This window comes from Ambystoma mexicanum, chromosome 4q, assembly GCF_040938575.1.
Source record: "Ambystoma mexicanum isolate Mex_15411 chromosome 4q, UKY_AmexF1_1, whole genome shotgun sequence".
In the NCBI taxonomy this organism is placed as follows: Eukaryota; Metazoa; Chordata; class Amphibia; order Caudata; family Ambystomatidae; genus Ambystoma; species Ambystoma mexicanum.
Window position 1 is genome coordinate 435,804,028 of NC_090928.1, and position 24,103 is coordinate 435,828,130.

The 24,103-nt window shown below is 35.3% G+C and overlaps 3 non-coding genes across 3 annotated transcripts; all 3 read left to right on the plus strand.

The window, feature by feature from the left end:
* The first annotated feature begins 14,521 nt into the window (after positions 1-14,521).
* Positions 14,522-14,593, plus strand: TRNAS-GGA (transfer RNA serine (anticodon GGA)). The gene has a single exon. It is a non-coding gene; the product is annotated as a tRNA-Ser (tRNA).
* A 1,836-nt stretch (positions 14,594-16,429) lies between these two features.
* On the plus strand, positions 16,430-16,501 carry TRNAS-GCU (transfer RNA serine (anticodon GCU)). The gene has a single exon. It is a non-coding gene; the product is annotated as a tRNA-Ser (tRNA).
* A 3,098-nt stretch (positions 16,502-19,599) lies between these two features.
* On the plus strand, positions 19,600-19,671 carry TRNAC-GCA (transfer RNA cysteine (anticodon GCA)). Its single transcript has one exon. It is a non-coding gene; the product is annotated as a tRNA-Cys (tRNA).
* The last annotated feature ends 4,432 nt before the right edge of the window (positions 19,672-24,103 follow it).

Sequence of the window (24,103 nt, forward strand, 5' to 3'; positions counted from 1 at the left end):
AGAAGCAGTTACATTTTGCAGAATTTGTGCATTTGACAAAAGATTTTTTTTCCATGTTCCAAGATCTACATGTGATACGAAATGTATGAATTCTTGCAATGGAAACCTCACTGTATTTTACCAAGGCAGATAAAGGACATCTTTTGTACCACTTATACTTATAAGGAGGGTTTGGTGGCTGAAAATGCATTGTTTTGATGGTGATTGCATGTTGCTTGCACTTTGTACATATTACTGAATTAATAAAGGTGAACTTTTCAGAAATGGGGGTATAGCTCAGTGGTAGAGCATTTGACTGCAGATCAAGAGGTCTCTAGCTCAAAACTGGGTGCCCCCTTGTTCAACTGTTTTACCTGTAGAAATATGTTTTTAATTGAAGAAAACATTTACAATCTTAGCATTTTATGTAATGAGCAACACATTTCTACATTAGAAATACTCCTGATCATCTCCTGAAACATAGGGTAAACACCATGAAACTGTTTAGGATTTCTTCATATGATACAAGCTGTATTTGACATTCACCCAAGTTCTACTGGTGATATTACCAGTTTGAAATAGTCCATTGGAAGCTCATATGAATGTTATAAAACTGTGGTGGAAACCAATAATATGCCCTTAATGAAATGTATTAATTTGTACAGCTGACCAGAAGTGCACTGATGCCATTAGTTCTACAAGTTCCATAGAGTCACCCACTCTATCACCTTTTTAAAAAAGGGCAGTTTTCAACATTCAAGGGTTTATGTCAGTGGTAGAGCGTAGGAGTGTAGTTCAAGAAGTCCCTGTTTCATAACCATATACCCTCTTCAATAGATCCTGTTAAATGTTTTTCAACCCAATGCACTGTAAGAAACAATAAGATATATAATCATTTCATATACAAAACAATGAACAATTGGGTTTAACTATGCTCTTAGCACAAAATCAACAAACTGCAGTAGAGAAGCAGTTACATTTTTCAGAATTTGTGCATTTGACAAAAGATTTTTTTTCCATGTTCCAAGATCTACATGTGATACGAAATGTATGAATTCTTGCAATGGAAACCTTACTGTATTTTACCAAGGCAGATAACGGACATCCTTTGCACCCCATATACTTATAAGGAGGGTTTGGTGGCTGAAAATGCATTGCTTTGATGGTGATTGCATGTTGCTTGCACTTTGTACATATTACTGAATTAATAAAGGTGAACTTTTCAGAACGGGGGGTATAGCTCAGTGGTAGAGCATTTGACTGCAGATAAAGAGGTCCCTAGTTCAAATCTGGGTGCCCCCTTGTTCAACTGTTTTACCTGTAGAAATATTTTTTTAATTAAATAAATTGAAGAAAACATTTACAATCTTAGCATTTTATGTAATGAGCAACACATTTCTACATTTGAAATACTCCTGATCATCACCTGAAACATAGGGTAAACACCATTAAGCTGTTTAGGATTTCTTCATATGATACAAGCTGTGTTTTACATTCACCCAAGTTCTACTGGTGATATTATCAGTTTGAAATAGTCCATTGGAAGCTCATATGAATGTTATAAAACTGTGGTGGAAACCAATAATATGCCCTTAATGAAATGTATTAATTTGTACAGCTGACCAGAAGTGCACTGATGCCATTAGTTCTACAAGTTCCTTAGAGTCACCCACTCTATCACCTTTTTAAAAAAGGGCAGTTTTCAACATTGAAGGGTTTATGTCAGTGGTAGAGCGTAGGAGAGTAGTTCAAGAAGTCCCTGTTTCATAACCATATACCCTCTTCAATAGATCCTGTTAAATGTTTTTCAACCCAATGCACTGTAAGAAACAATAAGATATATAATCATTTCATATACAAAACAATGAACAATTGGGTTTAACTATGCTCTTAGCACAAAATCAACAAACTGCAGTAGAGAAGCAGTTACATTTTTCAGAATTTGTGCATTTGACAAAAGATTTTTTTTCCATGTTCCAAGATCTACATGTGATACGAAATGTATGAATTCTTGCAATGGAAACCTTACTGTATTTTACCAAGGCAGATAAAGGACATCCTTTGCACCCCATATACTTATAAGGAGGGTTTGGTGGCTGAAAATGCATTGCTTTGATGGTGATTGCATGTTGCTTGCACTTTGTACATATTACTGAATTAATAAAGGTGAACTTTTCAGAACTGGGGGTATAGCTCAGTGGTAGAGCATTTGACTGCAGATAAAGAGGTCCCTAGTTCAAATCTGGGTGCCCCCTTGTTCAACTGTTTTACCTGTATAAATATTTTTTTAAATAAATTGAAGAAAACATTTACAATCTTAGCATTTTATGTAATGAGCAACACATTTCTACATTTGAAATACTCCTGATCATCACCTGAAACATAGGGTAAACACCATTAAGCTGTTTAGGATTTCTTCATATGATACAAGCTGTGTTTTACATTCACCCAAGTTCTACTGGTGATATTATCAGTTTGAAATAGTCCATTGGAAGCTCATATGAATGTTATAAAACTGTGGTGGAAACCAATAATATGCCCTTAATGAAATGTATTAATTTGTACAGCTGACCAGAAGTGCACTGATGCCATTAGTTCTACAAGTTCCTTAGAGTCACCCACTCTATCACCTTTTTAAAAAAGGGCAGTTTTCAACATTGAAGGGTTTATGTCAGTGGTAGAGCGTAGGAGAGTAGTTCAAGAAGACCCTGTTTCATAACCATATACCCTCTTCAATAGATCCTGTTAAATGTTTTTCAACCCAATGCACTGTAAGAAACAATAAGATATATAATCATTTCATATACAAAAGAATGAACAATTGGGTTTAACTATGCTCTTAGCACAAAATCAACAAACTGCAGTAGAGAAGCAGTTACATTTTTCAGAATTTGTGCATTTGACAAAAGATTTTTTTTCCATGTTCCAAGATCTACATGTGATAAGAAATGTATGAAGTCTTGCAATGGAAACCTCACTGTATTTTACCAAGGCAGATAAAGGACATCCTTCACACCCCATACACTTATAAGGAGGGTTTTGTGGCTGAAAATGCATTGCTTTGATGGTGATTGCATGTTGCTTGTACTTTGTACATATTACTGAATTAATAAAAGCGAACTTTTCAGAACTGGGGTATAGCTCAGTGGTAGAGCATTTGACTGCAGATCAAGATTTCCCTAGTTCAAAACTGGGCGCCCCCTTGTTCAACTGTTTTACCTGTAGAAATATTTTTCTAATTAAATAAATTGAAGAAAACATTTACAATCTTAGCATTTTATGTAATGAGCAACACATTTCTACATTAGAAATACTCCTTATTATCTCCTGAAACATAGGTAAACACCATGAAACTGTTTAGGATTTCTTCATATGATACAAACTGTGTTTTACATTCACCCAAGTTCTACTGGTGATATTATCAGTTTGAAATAGTCCATTGGAAGCTCATATGAATGTTATAAAACTGTGGTGGAAACCAATAATATGCCCTTAATGAAATGTATTAATTTGTACAGCTGACCAGAAGTGCACTGATGTCAATAGTTCTACAAGTTCCATACAGTCACCCACTCTATCACCTTTTTAAAAAAGGGCAGTTTTCAGCATTCAAGGGTTTATGTCAGTGGTAGAGCGTAGGAGTGCTTTTCAAGAAGTCCCTGGTTCATAACCATATACCCTCTTCAATAGATCCTGTTAAAATGTTTTTCAACCCAATGCACTGTAAGAAACAATAGGATATATCATCATTTCATATAAAAAACAATGAACAATTGGGTTTAACTATGCTCTTAGCACAAAATCAACAAAATGCAGTAGAGAAGCAGTTACGTTTTGCAGAATTTGTGCATTTGACAAACGTTTTTTTCCATGTTCCAAGATCTACATGTGATACGAAATGTATGAATTGTTGCAATGGAAACCTCACTGCATTTTACCAAGGCAGATAAAGGACATCTTTTGTACCCCTTCTACTTATAAGGAGGGTTTGGTGGCTGAAAATGCATTGCTTTGATAGTGATTGCATGTTGCTTCCACTTTGTACATATTACTGAATAAATAAAGGACAACATTTCAGAAATGGGGGTATAGCTCAGGGGTAGAGCATTTCACTGCAGATCAAAAGGTCCCTAGTTCAAATCTGGGTGTCCCCTTGTCCAACTGTTTTACCTGTAGAAATATGTTTTTAATTAAATAAATTGAAGTAAACATTTACAATTTTAGCATTTTATGTAATGAACAACACATTTCTACATTTGAAATACTCCTGATCATCACCTGAAACATAGGGTAAACACCATTAAGCTGTTTAGGATTTCTTCATATGATACAAGCTGTGTTTTACATTCACCCAAGTTCTACTGGTGATATGATCAGTTTGAAATAGTCCATTGGAAGCTCTTATGAATGTTATAAAACTGTGGTGGAAACCAATAATATGCCCTTAATGAAATGTATTAATTTGTACAGCTGACCAGAAGTGCACTGATGTCATTAGTTCTACAAGTTCCATAGAGTCACCCACTCTATCACCTTTTTAAAAAAGGGCAGTTTTCAACATGCAAGGGTTTATGTGAGTGGTAGAGCGTAGGAGTGTAGTTCAAGAAGTCCCTGTTTCATAACCATATACCCTCTTCGATAGATCCTGTTAAATGCTTTTCAACCCAATGCACTGTAAGAAACAATAAGATATATAATCATTTCATATACAAAACAATGAACAATTGGGTTTAACTATGCTCTTAGCACAAAATCAACAAACTGCAGTAGAGAAGCAGTTACATTTTTCAGAATTTGTGCATTTGACAAAAGATTTTTTTTCCATGTTCCAAGATCTACATGTGATACGAAATGTATGAATTCTTGCAATGGAAACCTTACTGTATTTTACCAAGGCAGATAAAGGACATCCTTCGCACCCCATATACTTATAAGGAGGGTTTGGTTGCTGAAAATGCATTGCTTTGATGGTGATTGCATGTTGCTTGCACTTTGTACATATTACTGAATTAATAAAGGTGAACTTTTCAGAACTGGGGGTATCGCTCAGTGGTAGAGCATTTGACTGCAGATCAAAAGGTTCCTAGTTCAAATCTGAGTGCCCCTTTGTCCAACTGTTTTGCCTGTAGAAATATGTTTTTAATTAAATAAATTGAAGTAAACATTTACAATCTTAGCGTTTTATGTAATGAGCATCACATTTCTACATTTGAAATACTCCTGATCATCACCTGAAACATAGGGTAAACACCATTAAGCTGTTTAGGATTTCTTCATATGATACAAGCTGTGTTTTACATTCACCCAAGTTCTACTGGTGATATGATCAGTTTGAAATAGTCCATTGGAAGCTCTTATGAATGTTATAAAACTGTGGTGGAAACCAATAATATGCCCTTAATGAAATGTATTAATTTGTACAGCTGACCATAATTGCACTGATGTCATTAGTTCTACAAGTTCCATAGAGTCACCCACTCTATCACCTTTTTAAAAAAGGGCAGTTTTCAACATTCAAGGATTTATGTCAGTGGTAGAGCGTAGGAGTGTAGTTCTAGAAGTGCCTGTTTCATAACCATATACCCGGTTCAATAGATCCTGTTAAAATGTTTTTCAACCCAATGCACTGTAAGAAACAATCTGATATATCATCATTTCATATACAAAACAATGAACAATTGGGATTAACTATGCTCTTAGCACAAAATCAACAAACTGCAGTAGAGAAGCAGTTACATTTTGCAGAATTTGTGCATTTGACAAAAGATTTTTTTTCCATGTTCCAAGATCTACATGTGATACGAAATGTATGAATTCTTGCAATGGAAACCTCACTGTATTTTACCAAGGCAGATAAAGGACATCTTTTGTACCACTTATACTTATAAGGAGGGTTTGGTGGCTGAAAATGCATTGTTTTGATGGTGATTGCATGTTGCTTGCACTTTGTACATATTACTGAATTAATAAAGGTGAACTTTTCAGAAATGGGGGTATAGCTCAGTGGTAGAGCATTTGACTGCAGATCAAGAGGTCTCTAGCTCAAAACTGGGTGCCCCCTTGTTCAACTGTTTTACCTGTAGAAATATGTTTTTAATTGAAGAAAACATTTACAATCTTAGCATTTTATGTAATGAGCAACACATTTCTACATTAGAAATACTCCTGATCATCTCCTGAAACATAGGGTAAACACCATGAAACTGTTTAGGATTTCTTCATATTATACAAGCTGTGTTTGACATTCACCCAAGTTCTACTGGTGATATTACCAGTTTGAAATAGTCCATTGGAAGCTCATATGAATGTTATAAAACTGTGGTGGAAACCAATAATATGCCCTTAATGAAATGTATTAATTTGTACAGCTGACCAGAAGTGCACTGATGCCATTAGTTCTACAAGTTCCATAGAGTCACCCACTCTATCACCTTTTTAAAAAAGGGCAGTTTTCAACATTCAAGGGTTTATGTCAGTGGTAGAGCGTAGGAGTGTAGTTCAAGAAGTCCCTGTTTCATAACCATATACCCTCTTCAATAGATCCTGTTAAAATGTTTTTCAACCCAATGCACTGTAAGAAACAATAAGATATATAATCATTTCATATACAAAACAATGAACAATTGGGTTTAACTATGCTCTTAGCACAAAATCAACAAACTGCAGTAGAGAAGCAGTTACACATTTCAGAATTTGTGCATTTGACAAAATATTTTTTTTCCATGTTCCAAGATCTACATGTGATACGAAATGTATGAATTCTTGCAATGGAAACCTTACTGTATGTAACCAAGGCAGATAAAGGACATCCTTCGCACCCCATATACTTATAAGGAGGGTTTGGTGGCTGAAAATGCATTGCTTTGATGGTGATTGCATGTTGCTTGCACTTTGTACATATTACTGAATTAATAAAGGTGAACTTTTCAGAACTGGGGGTATCGCTCAGTGGTAGAGCATTTGACTGCAGATCAAAAGGTTCCTAGTTTAAATCTGGGTGCCCCCTTGTCCAACTGTTTTACCTGTAGAAATATGTTTTTAATTAAATAAATTGGAGTAAACATTTACAATCTTAGCATTTTATGTAATGAGCATCACATTTCTACATTTGCAATACTCCTGATCATCACCTGAAACATAGGGTAAACACCATTAAGCTGTTTAGGATTTCTTCATATGATACAAGCTGTGTTTTACATTCACCCAAGTTCTACTGGTGATATGATCAGTTTGAAATAGTCCATTGGAAGCTCTTATGAATGTTATAAAACTGTGGTGGAAACCAATAATATGCCCTTAATGAAATGTATTAATTTGTACAGCTGACCAGAATTGTACTGATGTCATTAGTTCTACAAGTTCCATAGAGTCACCCACTCTATCACCTTTTTAAAAAAGGGCAGTTTTCAACATTCAAGGATTTATGTCAGTGGTAGAGCGTAGGAGTGTAGTTCAAGAAGTCCCTGTTTCATAACCATATACCCTCTTCAATAGATCCTGTTAAAATGTTTTTCAACCCAATGCACTGTAAGAAACAATGTGATATATCATCATTTCATATACAAAACAATGAACAATTGGGATTAACTATGCTCTTAGCACAAAATCAACAAACTGCAGTAGAGAAGCAGTTACATTTTGCAGAATTTGTGCATTTGACAAAAGATTTTTTTTCCATGTTCCAAGATCTACATGTGATACGAAATGTATGAATTCTTGCAATGGAAACCTCACTGTATTTTACCAAGGCAGATAAAGGACATCTTTTGTACCACTTATACTTATAAGGAGGGTTTGGTGGCTGAAAATGCATTGTTTTGATGGTGATTGCATGTTGCTTGCACTTTGTACATATTACTGAATTAATAAAGGTGAACTTTTCAGAAATGGGGGTATAGCTCAGTGGTAGAGCATTTGACTGCAGATCAAGAGGTCCCTAGCTCAAAACTGGGTGCCCCCTTGTTCAACTGTTTTACCTGTAGAAATATGTTTTTAATTGAATAAAACATTTACAATCTTAGCATTTTATGTAATGAGCAACACATTTCTACATTAGAAATACTCCTGATCATCTCCTGAAACATAGGGTAAACACCATGAAACTGTTTATGATTTCTTCATATGATACAAGCTGTGTTTGACATTCACCCAAGTTCTACTGGTGATATTACCAGTTTGAAATAGTCCATTGGAAGCTCATATGAATGTTATAAAACTGTGGTGGAAACCAATAATATGCCCTTAATGAAATGTATTAATTTGTACAGCTGACCAGAAGTGCACTGATGCCATTAGTTCTACAAGTTCCATAGAGTCACCCACTCTATCACCTTTTTAAAAAAGGGCAGTTTTCAACATTCAAGGGTTTATGTCAGTGGTAGAGCGTAGGAGTGTAGTTCAAGAAGTCCCTGTTTCATAACCATATACCCTCTTCAATAGATCCTGTTAAAATGTTTTTCAACCCAATGCACTGTAAGAAACAATAAGATATATAATCATTTCATATACAAAACAATGAACAATTGGGTTTAACTATGCTCTTAGCACAAAATCAACAAACTGCAGTAGAGAAGCAGTTACACATTTCAGAATTTGTGCATTTGACAAAATATTTTTTTTCCATGTTCCAAGATCTACATGTGATACGAAATGTATGAATTCTTGCAATGGAAACCTTACTGTATGTAACCAAGGCAGATAAAGGACATCCTTCGCACCCCATATACTTATAAGGAGGGTTTGGTGGCTGAAAATGCATTGCTTTGATGGTGATTGCATGTTGCTTGCACTTTGTACATATTACTGAATTAATAAAGGTGAACTTTTCAGAACTGGGGGTATCGCTCAGTGGTAGAGCATTTGACTGCAGATCAAAAGGTTCCTAGTTTAAATCTGGGTGCCCCCTTGTCCAACTGTTTTACCTGTAGAAATATGTTTTTAATTAAATAAATTGGAGTAAACATTTACAATCTTAGCATTTTATGTAATGAGCATCACATTTCTACATTTGCAATACTCCTGATCATCACCTGAAACATAGGGTAAACACCATTAAGCTGTTTAGGATTTCTTCATATGATACAAGCTGTGTTTTACATTCACCCAAGTTCTACTGGTGATATGATCAGTTTGAAATAGTCCATTGGAAGCTCTTATGAATGTTATAAAACTGTGGTGGAAACCAATAATATGCCCTTAATGAAATGTATTAATTTGTACAGCTGACCAGAATTGTACTGATGTCATTAGTTCTACAAGTTCCATAGAGTCACCCACTCTATCACCTTTTTAAAAAAGGGCAGTTTTCAACATTCAAGGATTTATGTCAGTGGTAGAGCGTAGGAGTGTAGTTCAAGAAGTCCCTGTTTCATAACCATATACCCTCTTCAATAGATCCTGTTAAAATGTTTTTCAACCCAATGCACTGTAAGAAACAATGTGATATATCATCATTTCATATACAAAACAATGAACAATTGGGATTAACTATGCTCTTAGCACAAAATCAACAAACTGCAGTAGAGAAGCAGTTACATTTTGCAGAATTTGTGCATTTGACAAAAGATTTTTTTTCCATGTTCCAAGATCTACATGTGATACGAAATGTATGAATTCTTGCAATGGAAACCTCACTGTATTTTACCAAGGCAGATAAAGGACATCTTTTGTACCACTTATACTTATAAGGAGGGTTTGGTGGCTGAAAATGCATTGTTTTGATGGTGATTGCATGTTGCTTGCACTTTGTACATATTACTGAATTAATAAAGGTGAACTTTTCAGAAATGGGGGTATAGCTCAGTGGTAGAGCATTTGACTGCAGATCAAGAGGTCCCTAGCTCAAAACTGGGTGCCCCCTTGTTCAACTGTTTTACCTGTAGAAATATGTTTTTAATTGAATAAAACATTTACAATCTTAGCATTTTATGTAATGAGCAACACATTTCTACATTAGAAATACTCCTGATCATCTCCTGAAACATAGGGTAAACACCATGAAACTGTTTATGATTTCTTCATATGATACAAGCTGTGTTTGACATTCACCCAAGTTCTACTGGTGATATTACCAGTTTGAAATAGTCCATTGGAAGCTCATATGAATGTTATAAAACTGTGGTGGAAACCAATAATATGCCCTTAATGAAATGTATTAATTTGTACAGCTGACCAGAAGTGCACTGATGCCATTAGTTCTACAAGTTCCATAGAGTCACCCACTCTATCACCTTTTTAAAAAAGGGCAGTTTTCAACATTTAAGGGTTTATGTCAGTGGTAGAGCGTAGGAGTGTAGTTCAAGAAGTCCCTGTTTCATAACCATATACCCTCTTCAATAGATCCTGTTAAATGTTTTTCAACCCAATGCACTGTAAGAAACAATAAGATGTATAATCATTTCATATACAAAACAATGAACAATTGGGTTTAACTATGCTCTTAGCACAAAATCAACAAACTGCAGTAGAGAAGCAGTTACATTTTTCAGAATTTGTGCATTTGACAAAAGATTTTTTTTCCATGTTCCAAGATCTACATGTGATACGAAATGTATGAATTCTTGCAATGGAAACCTTACTGTATTTTACCAAGGCAGATAAAGGACATCCTTTGCACCCCATATACTTATAAGGAGGGTTTGGTGGCTGAAAATGCATTGCTTTGATGGTGATTGCATGTTGCTTGCACTTTGTACATATTACTGAATTAATAAAGGTGAACTTTTCAGAACTGGGGGTATAGCTCAGTGGTAGAGCATTTGACTGCAGATAAAGAGGTCTCTAGTTCAAATCTGGGTGCCCCCTTGTTCAACTGTTTTACCTGTAGAAATATTTTTTTAATTAAATAAATTGAAGAAAACATTTACAATCTTATCATTTTATGTAATGAGCAACACATTTCTACATTTGAAATACTCCTGATCATCACCTGAAACATAGGGTAAACACCATTAAGCTGTTTAGGATTTCTTCATATGATACAAGCTGTGTTTTACATTCACCCAAGTTCTACTGGATATATTATCAGTTTGAAATAGTCCATTGGAAGCTCATATGAATGTTATAAAACTGTGGTGGAAACCAATAATATGCCCTTAATGAAATGTATTAATTTGTACAGCTGACCAGAAGTGCACTGATGCCATTAGTTCTACAATTTCCTTAGAGTCACCCACTCTATCACCTTTTTAAAAAAGGGCAGTTTTCAACATTGAAGGGTTTATGTCAGTGGTAGAGCGTAGGAGTGTAGTTCAAGAAGTCCCTGTTTCATAACCATATACCCTCTTCAATAGATCCTGTTAAATGTTTTTCAACCCAATGCACTGTAAGAAACAATAAGATATATAATCATTTCATATACAAAAGAATGAACAATTGGGTTTAACTATGCTCTTAGCACAAAATCAACAAACTGCAGTAGAGAAGCAGTTACATTTTTCAGAATTTGTGCATTTGACAAAAGATTTTTTTTCCATGTTCGAAGATCTACATGTGATAAGAAATGTATGAAGTCTTGCAATGGAAACCTCACTGTATTTTACCAAGGCAGATAAAGGACATCCTTCACACCCCATACACTTATAAGGAGGGTTTTGTGGCTGAAAATGCATTGCTTTGATGGTGATTGCATGTTGCTTGTACTTTGTACATATTACTGAATTAATAAAAGCTAACTTTTCAGAACTGGGGTATAGCTCAGTGGTAGAGCATTTGACTGCAGATCAAGATTTCCCTAGTTCAAAACTGGGCGCCCCCTTGTTCAACTGTTTTACCTGTAGAAATATTTTTCTAATTAAATAAATTGAAGAAAACATTTACAATCTTAGCATTTTATGTAATGAGCAACACATTTCTACATTAGAAATACTCCTTATTATCTCCTGAAACATAGGGTAAACACCATGAAACTGTTTAGGATTTCTTCATATGATACAAGCTGTGTTTTACATTCACCCAAGTTCTACTGGTGATATTATCAGTTTGAAATAGTCCATTGGAAGCTCATATGAATGTTATAAAACTGTGGTGGAAACCAATAATATGCCCTTAATGAAATGTATTAATTTGTACAGCTGACCAGAAGTGCCCTGATGTCATTAGTTCTACAAGTTCCATACAGTCACCCACTCTATCACCTTTTTAAAAAAGGGCAGTTTTCAGCATTCAAGGGTTTATGTCAGTGGTAGAGCGTAGGAGTGCTTTTCAAGAAGTCCCTGGTTCATAACCATATACCCTCTTCAATAGATCCTGTTAAAATGTTTTTCAACCCAATGCACTGTAAGAAACAATAGGATATATCATCATTTCATATAAAAAACAATGAACAATTGGGTTTAACTATGCTCTTAGCACAAAATCAACAAAATGCAGTAGAGAAGCAGTTACGTTTTGCAGAATTTGTGCATTTGACAAACGTTTTTTTCCATGTTCCAAGATCTACATGTGATATGAAATGTATGAATTGTTGCAATGGAAACCTCACTGCATTTTACCAAGGCAGATAAAGGACATCTTTTGTACCCCTTCTACTTATAAGGAGGGTTTGGTGGCTGAAAATGCATTGCTTTGACGGTGATTGCATGTTGCTTCCACTTTGTACATATTACTGAATAAATAAAGGACAACATTTCAGAAATGGGGGTATAGCTCAGGGGTAGAGCATTTCACTGCAGATCAAAAGGTCCCTAGTTCAAATCTGGGTGTCCCCTTGTCCAACTGTTTTACCTGTAGAAATATGTTTTTAATTAAATAAATTGAAGTAAACGTTTACAATTTTAGCATTTTATGTAATGAACAACACATTTCTACATTTGAAATACTCCTGATCATCACCTGAAACATAGGGTAAACACCATTAAGCTGTTTAGGATTTCTTCATATGATACAAGCTGTGTTTTACATTCACCCAAGTTCTACTGGTGATATGATCAGTTTGAAATAGTCCATTGGGAGCTCTTATGAATGTTATAAAACTGTGGTGGAAACCAATAATATGCCCTTAATGAAATGTATTAATTTGTACAGCTGACCAGAAGTGCACTGATGTCATTAGTTCTACAAGTTCCATAGAGTCACCCACTCTATCACCTTTTTAAAAAAAGGCAGTTTTCAACATGCAAGGGTTTATGTGAGTGGTAGAGCGTAGGAGTGTAGTTCAAGAAGTCCCTGTTTCATAACCATATACCCTCTTCAATAGATCCTGTTAAATGTTTTTCAACCCAATGCACTGTAAGAAACAATAAGATATATAATCATTTCATATACAAAACAATGAACAATTGGGTTTAACTATGCTCATAGCACAAAATCAACAAACTGCAGTAGAGAAGCAGTTACATTTTTCAGAATTTGTGCATTTGACAAAAGATTTTTTTTCCATGTTCCAAGATCTACATGTGATACGAAATGTATGAATTCTTGCAATGGAAACCTTACTGTATTTTACCAAGGCAGATAAAGGACATCCTTCGCACCCCATATACTTATAAGGAGGGTTTGGTGGCTGAAAATGCATTGCTTTGATGGTGATTGCATGTTGCTTGCACTTTGTACATATTACTGAATTAATAAAGGTGAACTTTTCAGAACTGGGGGTATCGCTCAGTGGTAGAGTATTTGACTGCAGATCAAAAGGTTCCTAGTTCAAATCTGGGTGCCCCCTTGTCCAACTGTTTTGCCTGTAGAAATATGTTTTTAATTAAATAAATTGAAGTAAACATTTACAATCTTAGCATTTTATGTAATGAGCATCACATTTCTACATTTGAAATACTCCTGATCATCACCTGAAACATAGGGTAAACACCATTAAGCTGTTTAGGATTTCTTCATATGATACAAGCTGTGTTTTACATTCACCCAAGTTCTACTGGTGATATGATCAGTTTGAAATAGTCCAGTGGAAGCTCTTATGAATGTTATAAAACTGTGGTGGAAACCAATAATATGCCCTTAATGAAATGTATTAATTTGTACAGCTGACCAGAATTGCACTGATGTCATTAGTTCTACAAGTTCCATAGAGTCACCCACTCTATCACCTTTTTAAAAAAGGGCAGTTTTCAACATTCAAGGATTTATGTCAGTGGTAGAGCGTAGGAGTGTAGTTCAAGAAGTCCCTGTTTCATAACCATATACCCTCTTCAATAGATCCTGTTAAAATGTTTTTCAACCCAATGCACTGTAAGAAACAATCTGATATATCATCATTTCATATACAAAACAATGAACAATTGGGATTAACTATGCTCTTAGCACAAAATCAACAAACTGCAGTAGAGAAGCAGTTACATTTTGCAGAATTTTTGCATTTGACAAAATATTTTTTTTCCATGTTCCAAGATCTACATGTGATACGAAATGTATGAATTCTTGCAATGGAAACCTTACTGTATTTTACCAAGGCAGATAAAGGACATCCTTCGCACCCCATATACTTATAAGGAGGGTTTGGTGACTGAAAATGCATTGCTTTGGTGGTGATTGCATGTTGCTTGCACTTTGTACATATTACTGAATTAATAAAGGTGAACTTTTCAGAACTGGGGGTATCGCTCAGTGGTAGAGCATTTGACTGGAGATCAAAAGGTTCCTAGTTTAAATCTGGGTGCCCCCTTGTCCAACTGTTTTACCTGTAGAAATATGTTTTTAATTAAATAAATTGGAGTAAACATTTACAATCTTAGCATTTTATGTAATGAGCATCACATTTCTACATTTGCAATACTCATGATCATCACCTGAAACATAGGGTAAACACCATTAAGCTGTTTAGGATTTCTTCATATGATACAAGCTGTGTTTTACATTTACCCAAGTTCAACTGGTGATATTATCAGTTTGAAATAGTCCATTGGAAGCTCATATGAATGTTATAAAACTGTGGTGGAAACCAATAAAATGCCCTTAATGAAATGTATTAATTTGTACAGCTGACCAGAAGTGCACTGATGCCATTAGTTCTACAAGTTCCATACAGTCACCCACTCTATCACCTTTTTAAAAAAGGGCTGTTTTCAGCATTCAAGGGTATATGTCAGTGGTAGAGCGTAGGAGTGCAGGTCAAGAAGTCCCTGTTTGATAACCATATACCCTCTTCAATAGATCCTGTTAAAATGTTTTTCAACCCAATGCACTGTAAGAAACAATAGGATATATCATCATTTCGTATAAAAAAACAATGAACAATTGGGTTTAACTATGCTCTTAGCACAAAATCAACAAACTGCAGTAGAGAAGCAGTTACGTTTTGCAAAATTTGTGCATTTGACAAAAGTTTTTTTTCCATGTTCCAAGATCTACATGTGATATGAAATGTATGAATTCTTGCAATGGAAACCTCACTGTATTTTACCAAGGCACATAAAGGACATCCTTTGCACCCCATATACTTATAAGGAGGGTTTGGTGGCTGAAAATGCATTGCTTTGATGGTGATTGCATGTTGCTTGCACTTTGTACATATTACTGAATGAATAAAGATGAGCATTTTAGAAGTACAGGTATAGCTCAGTGGTAGAGCATTTGACTGCACATCAAGAGGTTCCTAGTTCAAATCTGGGTGCCCCCTGGTCCAACTGTTGCACCTATAGAAGTATTTTATTAATTAATTAAATTGAAGAAAACATTTACAATCTTAGCATTTTATGTAATGAGCAACACATTTCTACATTTGAAATACTCCTGATCATCTCCTGAAACATAGGGTAATCACCATTAAGCTGTTTCGGATTTCTTTGTATAATACAAGCTGTGTATTACATTTACCCAAGTTCAACTGGTGATATTATCAGTTTGAAATAGTCCATTGGAAGCTCATATGAATGTTATAAAACTGTGGTAGAAACCAATAATATGCCCTTAATGAATTGTATTAATTTGTACAGCTGCCCAGAAGTGCACTGATGTCATTAGTTCTACAAGTTCCACACAGCTACCCACTCTATCACTTTTTTTAAAAAAGGGCAGTTTTCAGCATTCAAGGGTTTATGTCAGTGGTAGAGGGTAGGAGTGCAGTTCAAGAAGTCCATGTTTCATAACCATATACCCTCTTCAATAGATCATGTTAAAATGTTTTTCAACCCAATGCACTGTAAGAAACAATAGGATATATCATCATTTCATATGAAAAACAATGAACAATTGGGTTTAACTATGCTCTTAGCACAAAATCAACAAACTGCAGTAGAGAAGCATTTACGTTTTGCAGAATTTGTGCATTTGACAAAAGTTTTTTTTCCATGTTCCAAGATCTACATGTGAGACGAAATGTAGGAATTCTTGCACTGGAAACCTCACTGTATTTTACGAAGGCAGATAAAGGACATCTTTTGTACCCCATATACTCATAAGGAGGGTTTGGTGGCTGAAAATGCATTGCTTTGATGGTGATTGCATGTTGCTTGCACTTTGTACATATTACTAAATTAATAAAGGTGAACATTTCAGACCTGGGGGTATATCTCAGTGGTAGAGCATTTGACTGCTGATCAAAAGGTCCCCAGTTCAAATCTGGGTGCCCCCTTGTCCAACTGTTTTACCTGTAGAAATATTTTTTTAATTAAATAAATTGAAGAACACATTTACAATCTTAGCATGTTATGAAATGAACAACACATTTCTACATTTGAAATACTCCTGATCATCTCCTGAAACATAGGGTAAACACCATGAAACTGTTTAGGATTTCTTCGTATGATACAAGCTGTGTTTTACATTCACCCAAGTTCTACTGGTGATATTATCAGTTTGAAATAGTCCATTGCAAGCTCATATGAATGTTATAAAACTGTGGCGGAAACCAATAATATGCCCTTAATGAAATGTATTAATTTGTACAGCTGCCCAGAAGTGCACTGATGTCATTAGTTCTACAAGTTTCATACAGTCATCCACTCTATCACTTTTTTTAAAAAAGGGCAGTTTTCAGCATTCAAGGGTTTATGTCAGTGGTAGAGCATATGAGTGCTTTTCAAGAAGTTCCTGTTTCATGACCATATACCCTCTTCAATAGATCCTGTTAAAATGTATTTTTTAACCCAATGCACTGTAAGAAACAATAAGATATATAATAATTTCATATACAAAACAATTAACAATTGGGTTTAACTATGCTCTTAGCACAAAATCAACAAACTGCTGTAGAGAAGCAGTTACGTTTTGCAGAATTTGTGCATTTGACAAACGTTTTTTTTCCATGTTCCAAGATCTACATGTGATACGAAATGTATGAATTCTTGCAATGGAAACCTCACTGTATTTTACTAAGGCAGATAAAGGGGACATCCTTCGCACCCCATATCCTTATAAGGAGGGTTTGGTGGCTGAAAATGCATTGCTTTGATGGTGATTGCATGTTGCTTGCATTTGTATTTGTTCATAATGCGCAGACCATCAGGCCCGGGGGCATCAGGGCGCAATTTGTACAGGGTTGCAAGAAAAGAACATACAGGGAGATAAATTACAAAAAAGTATAACAATACAGCATAATAAACAAACTTAAAAATTACATATCTTACACATGGTACAGTGACCCTAGGCTCTGCAGAGGAAGTATCCCTGAGGTAGTTGGGAAAGGTAGCAGACCGGAAATCGTGCAGGGGAACAGGCGGGTTGGGTAAGTAGGGCCGATGTCTGACACAGCTATTGCTGGTCAAAGAGCCAAGATTTGGCTTTGTACATATTACTGAATTAATAAAGGTGAACATTTTAGAACTGCGGGTATAGCTTGGTGGTAGAGCATTGGACTGCAGATCAAGAGGTCCCTAGTTGAACTCTGGGTGTCCCCTGGTCCAACTGTTGTACCTGTAGAAATATTTTTTTAATTAAATAAATTGAAGAAAACATACAATCTTAGCATTTTATGTAATGAGCAACACATTTCTACATTTGAAATACTCCTGATCATCTCCTGAAACATAGGGTAAACACCATTAAGCTGTTTCGGATTTCTTCTTATGATACAAGCTGTGTATTACATTCAGCCAAGTTCTACTGGTGATATTATCAGTTTGAAATAGTCCATTGGAAGCTTATATGAATGTTATGAAACTGTGGTGGAAACCAATAATATGCCCTTAATGAAATGTATTAATTTGTACAGCTGACCAGAAGTGCACTGATGTCATTAGTTCTACAAGTTCCATACAGTCACCCACTCTATCACTTTTTTAAAAAAGGGCAGTTTTCAGCATTCAAGGGTTTATGTGAGTGGTAGAGGGTAGGAGTGCAGTTCAAGAAGTCCCTGTTTCATAACCATATACCCTCTTCAATAGATCCTGTTAAAATGCTTTTCAACCCAATGCACTGTAAGAAACAATAAGATATATCATCATTTCTTATACAAAACAATGAACAATTGGGTTTAACTATGCTCTTAGCAAAAAATCAACACACTGCAGTAGAGAAGCAGTTACGTTTTGCAGAATTTGTGCATTTGACAAAAGTTTTTTTTTCCATGTTCCAAGATCCACATGTGATACGAAATGTATGAATTCTTGCACTGGAAACCTCACTGTATTTTACGAAGGCAGATAAAGGACATCTATTGTACCCCTTATACTTATAAGGAGGGTTTGGTGGCTGAAAATGCATTGCTTTGATGGTGATTGCATGTTGCTTCCACTTTGTACATATTACTGAATAAATGTAGGTGAACATTTCAGAGCTGGGGATATAGCTCAGTGGTAGAGCATTTGACTGCATATTAAGAGGTCCCTAGTTCAAATCTGGGTGCCCCCTTGTCCAACTGTTTTACTTGTAGAAATATTTTTTTAATTAAATACATTGAAGAAAACATTTACAATCTTAGCATTTTATGTAATGAGCAACACATTTCTACATTTGAAATACTCCTGATCATCTCCGGAAACATAGGGTAAACACCATTAAGCTGTTTCGGATTTCTTCATATGATACAAGCTGTGTATCACATTCACCCAAGTTCTACTGGTGATATTATCAGTTTGAAATAGTCCATTGGAAGCGCATATGAATGTTATAAAACTGTGGTGGAAACCAATAATATGCCCTTAATGAAATGTATTAATTTGTACAGCTGACCAGAAGTGCACTGATGTCATTAGTTCTACAAGTTCCATACAGTCACCCACTCTATCACCTTTTTAAAAAGAGCAGTTTTCAGCATTCAAGGGTTTATGTCAGTGGTAGAGGGTAGGAGTGCAGTTCAAGGAGTCCCTGTTTCATAACCATATACCCTCTTCAATAGATCCTGTTTAAATGTTTTTCAACCCAATGCACTGTAAGAAACAATAGGATATATCATCATTTCATATAAAAAAAACAATGAACAATTGGGTTTAACTATGCTCTTAGCACAAAATCAACAAACTGCAGTAGAGAAGCAGTTAAGTTTTGCAGAATGTGTGCATTTGACAAAAGTTTTTTTTTCCATGTTCCAAGATCTACATGTGATACGAAATGTATGAATTCTTGCATGGAAACCTCACTGTATTTTACCAAGGCAGATAAAGGACATCCTTCGCACCCCATATACTTATAAGGAGGGTTTGGTGGCTGAAAATGCATTGCTTTGATGGTGATTGCATGTTGCTTCCACTTTGTACATATTACTGAATTAATAAAGGTGAACATTTTAGAACGGGGAGTATAGCTCAGTGGTAGAGCATTTGACTGCAGATCAAGCGGTCCCTAGTTCAAATCTGGGTGCCCCCTTGTCCAACTGTTTTAGCTGTAGAAATATTTTTTTAATTAAATAAATTGAAAAAATATTTACAATCTTAGCATTTTATGTAATGAGCAACACATTTCTACATTTGAAATACTCCTGATCATCTTCGGAAACATAGGGTAAACACCATTAAGCTGTTTCGGAATTCTTCGTATGATACAAGCTGTGTATTACATTCACCCAAGTTCTACTGGTGATATTATCAGTTTGAAATAGTCCATTGGAAGGGCATATGAATGTTATAAAACTGTGGTGGAAACCAATAATATGCCCTTAATGAAATGTATTAATTTGTACAGCTGCCCAGAAGTGCACTGATGTCATTAGTTCTACAAGTTCCATACAGTCACCCATTCTATCACTTTTTTAAAAAAGGGCAGTTTTCAGCATTCAAAGGTTTATGTCAGTGGTAGAGCGTAGGAGTGCAGTTCAAGAAGTCCCTGTTTCATAACCATATACCCTCTTCAATAGATCCTGTTCAAATGTTTTTCAACCCAATGCACTGTAAGAGACAATAGGATATATTATCATTTCATATAAAAAAACAATGAACAATTGGGTTTAACTATGCTCTTAGCACAAAATCAACAAACTGCAGTAGAGAAGCAGTTACGTTTTGCAGAATTTGTGCATTTGACAACATTTTTTTTTCCATGTTCGAAGATCTACATGTGATACGAAATGTATGAATTTTTGCAATGGAAACCTCACTGTATTTTACCAAGACAGATAAAGGACATCTTGTGTACCCCTTATAGTTATAAGGAGGGTTTGGTGGCTGAAAATGCATTGCTTTGATGGTGATTGCATGTTGCTTCCACATTGTACATATTACTGAATTTATATAGGTGAACAATTCGGAATTGGGGGTATAGCTCTGTGGTAGAGCATTTGACTGCAGATCAAGAGGTCCCTAGTTCAAATCTGGCTGCCCCTTTCTCCAACTGTTTTACCTGTAGAAATATGTTTTTAATTAAATAAATTGAAGAAAACATTTACAATTTTAGCATTTTATGTAATGAGCAACACATTTCTACATTTGAAATACTGATCATCTCCTGATCATCTCCTGAAACATAGGGTAAACACCATTAAGCTGTTTAGGATTTCTTCATATGCTACAAGCTGTGTTTTACATTCACCCAAGTTCTACTGGTGATATTATCAGTTTGAAATAGTCCATTGGAAGCTCATATGAATGTTATAAAACTGTGGTGGAAACCAATAATATGCCCTTAATGAAATGTATTAATTTGTCCAGCTGACCAGAAGTGCACTGATGTCATTAGTTCTACAAGTTCCATACAGTCACCCACTCTATCACCTTTTTAAAAAAGGGCAGTTTTCAGCATTCAAGTGTTTAACTCAGTGGTAGAGCGTAGGAATGCAGTTCAAGAAGTCCCTGTTTCATAACCATATACCCTCTTCAATAGATCCTGTTAAAATGTTTTTCAACCCAATGCACTGTAAGAAACAATAGGATATATCATCATTTCATATAAAAAAAAAAGAATGAACAATTGGGTTTAACTATGCTCTTAGCAGAAAATCAACAAACTGCAGTAGAGAAGCAGTTAAGTTTTGCAGAATGTGTGCATTTGACAAAAGTTTTTTTTTCCATGTTCCAAGATCTACATGTGATACGAAATGTATGAATTCTTGCAATGGAAACCTCACTGTATTTTACCAAGGCAGATAAAGGACATCCTTCGCACCCCATATACTTATAAGGAGGGTTTGGTGGCTGAAAATGCATTGCTTTGATGGTGAATGCATGTTGCTTCCACTTTGTACATATTACTGAATTAATAAAGGTGAATATTTTAGAACTGGGTGTATAGCTCAGTGGTAGAGCATTTGACTGTAGATCAAGAGGTCCCTACTTCAAATCTGGGTGCCCCGTGGTCCAACTGTTGTACCTATAGAGTTTGTTTTAAATTAAAGAAAACATTTACAATCTTAGCATTTTATGTAATGAGCAACACATTTCTACAATTGAAATACTCCTGATCATCTCCTGAAACATAGCGTAAACACCATTAAGCTGTTTCAGATTTCTTCGTATGATACAAGCTGTGTATTACATTCACCCAAGTTCTACTGGTGATATTATCAGTTTGAAATAGTCCATTGGAAACTCATATGAATGTTATAAAACTGTGGTGGAAACCAATAATATGCCCTTAATGAAATGTATTAATTTGTACAGCTGACCAGAAGTGCACTGATGCCATTAGTTCTACAAGTTCTATACAGTCACCCACTCTATCACTTTTTTAAAAAAGGGCAGTTGTCAGCATTCAAGGGTTTATGTCAGTGGTAGAGGGTAGGAGTGCAGTTCAAGAAGGCCCTGTTTCATAACCATATAACCTCTTCAATAGATCCTGTTAAAACTTTTTTCAACCCAATGCACGGTAAGAAACAATAAGATATATCATAATTTCATATACAAAACAATGAACAATTGGGTTTAACTATGCTCTTAGCACAAAATCAACACACTGCAGTAGAGAAGCAGTTACGTTTTGCAGAATTTGTGCATTTGACAAAAGTTTTTTTTTCCATGTTCCAAGATCTACATGTGATACGAAATGTATGAATTCTTGCAATGGAAACCTCACTGTATTTTAGCAAGGCAGATAAAGGACATCTTGTGTACCCCTTATAGTAATAAGGAGGGTTTGGTGGCTGAAAATGCATTGCTTTGATGGTGATTGCATGTTGCTTCCACTTTGTACATATTCCTGAATTATTATAGGTAAACATTTTAGAACTCAGGGTATAGCTCGGTGGTTGAGCATTTGACTGCAGATTAAGAGGTCCCTAGTTCATATCTGGGTGCCCCCGGGTCCAACTGTTTTACCTGTAGAAATATTTTTTTAATTAAATAAATTGAAGAAAACATTTACAATTTTAGCATTTTATGTAATGAGCAACACATTTCTACATTTGAAATACTCCTGATCATCTCCTGAAACATAGGGTAAACACCATGAAACTGTTTAGGATTTCTTCGTATGATACAAGCTGTGTTTTACATTCACCAAAGATCTACTGGTGATATTATCAGTTTGAAATAGTCCATTGGAAGCTCATATGAATGTTATGAAACTGTGGTGGAAACCAATAATATGCCCTTAATGAAATGTATTAATTTGTTCAGCTGCCCAGAAGTGCACTGATGTCAATAGTTCTACAAGTTCCATACAGTCACCCACTCTATCACTTTTTTAAAAAAGGGCAGTTTTCAGCATTCAAGGGTTTATGTCAGAGGTAGAGCGTAGGAGTGCAGTTCAAGAAGTCCCTGTTTCATAACCACATACCCTCTTCAATAGATCCTGTTAAAATGTTTTTCAACCCAATGCACTGTAAGAAACAATAAGATATGTCATCATTTCATATACAAAACAATGAACAATTAGGTTTAACTATGCTCTTAGCACAAAATCAACAAACTGCAGTAGAGAAGCAGTTACGTATTGCAGAATTTGTGCATTTGACAAAAGTTTTTTTCCATGTTCCAAGATCTACATGTGATACGAAATGTATGAATTCTTGCACTGGAAACCTCACTGTATTTTACCAAGGCAGATAAAGGGCATCTTTTGTACCCCTCATACTTATAAGGAGGGTTTGGTGGCTGAAAATGCATTGCTTTGATGGTGATTGCATGTTGCTTCCACTGTGTACATATTACTGAATAAAAAAAAGTTAACTTTTTAGGACTGGGGGTATAGCTCAGTGGTAGAGCATTTGACTGCAGATCAAGAAGTCCCTAGTTCAAATCTGTTTGCCCTCTTGTCCAACTGTTTTACCTGTAGAAATATTTTTTTAAATAAATTGAAGAAAACATTTACAATCTTAGCATTTTATGTAATGTGCAACACATTTCTACATTTGAAATACTCCTGATCATCTCCTGAAACATAGGGTAAACACTATTAAGCTGTTTCGGATTTCTTTGTATGATACAAGCTGTGTATTACATTCATCCAAGTTCTACTGGTCATATTATCAGTTTGAAATAGTCAATTGAAAGCTCATATGAAGGTTATAAAACTGTGGTGGAAACCAATAATATGCCCTTAACGAAATGTATTAATTTGTACAGCTGACCAGAAGTGCACTGATGTCATTAGTTCTACACGTTCCATACAGTCACCCACTCTATCACCTTTTTAAAAAAGGGCAGTTTTCAACATTCAAGGGTTTAACTCAGTGGTAGAGCGTAGGAGTGCAATTCAAGAAGTCCCTGTTTCATAACCATATACCCTTGTCAATAGATCCTGTTAAAATGTTTTTCAACCCAATGTACTGTAAGAAACAAAAGGATATATCATCATTTCATATAAAAAACAATGAGCAATTGGGTTTAACTATGCTCTTAGCACAAAATCAACAAACTCCAGTAGAGAA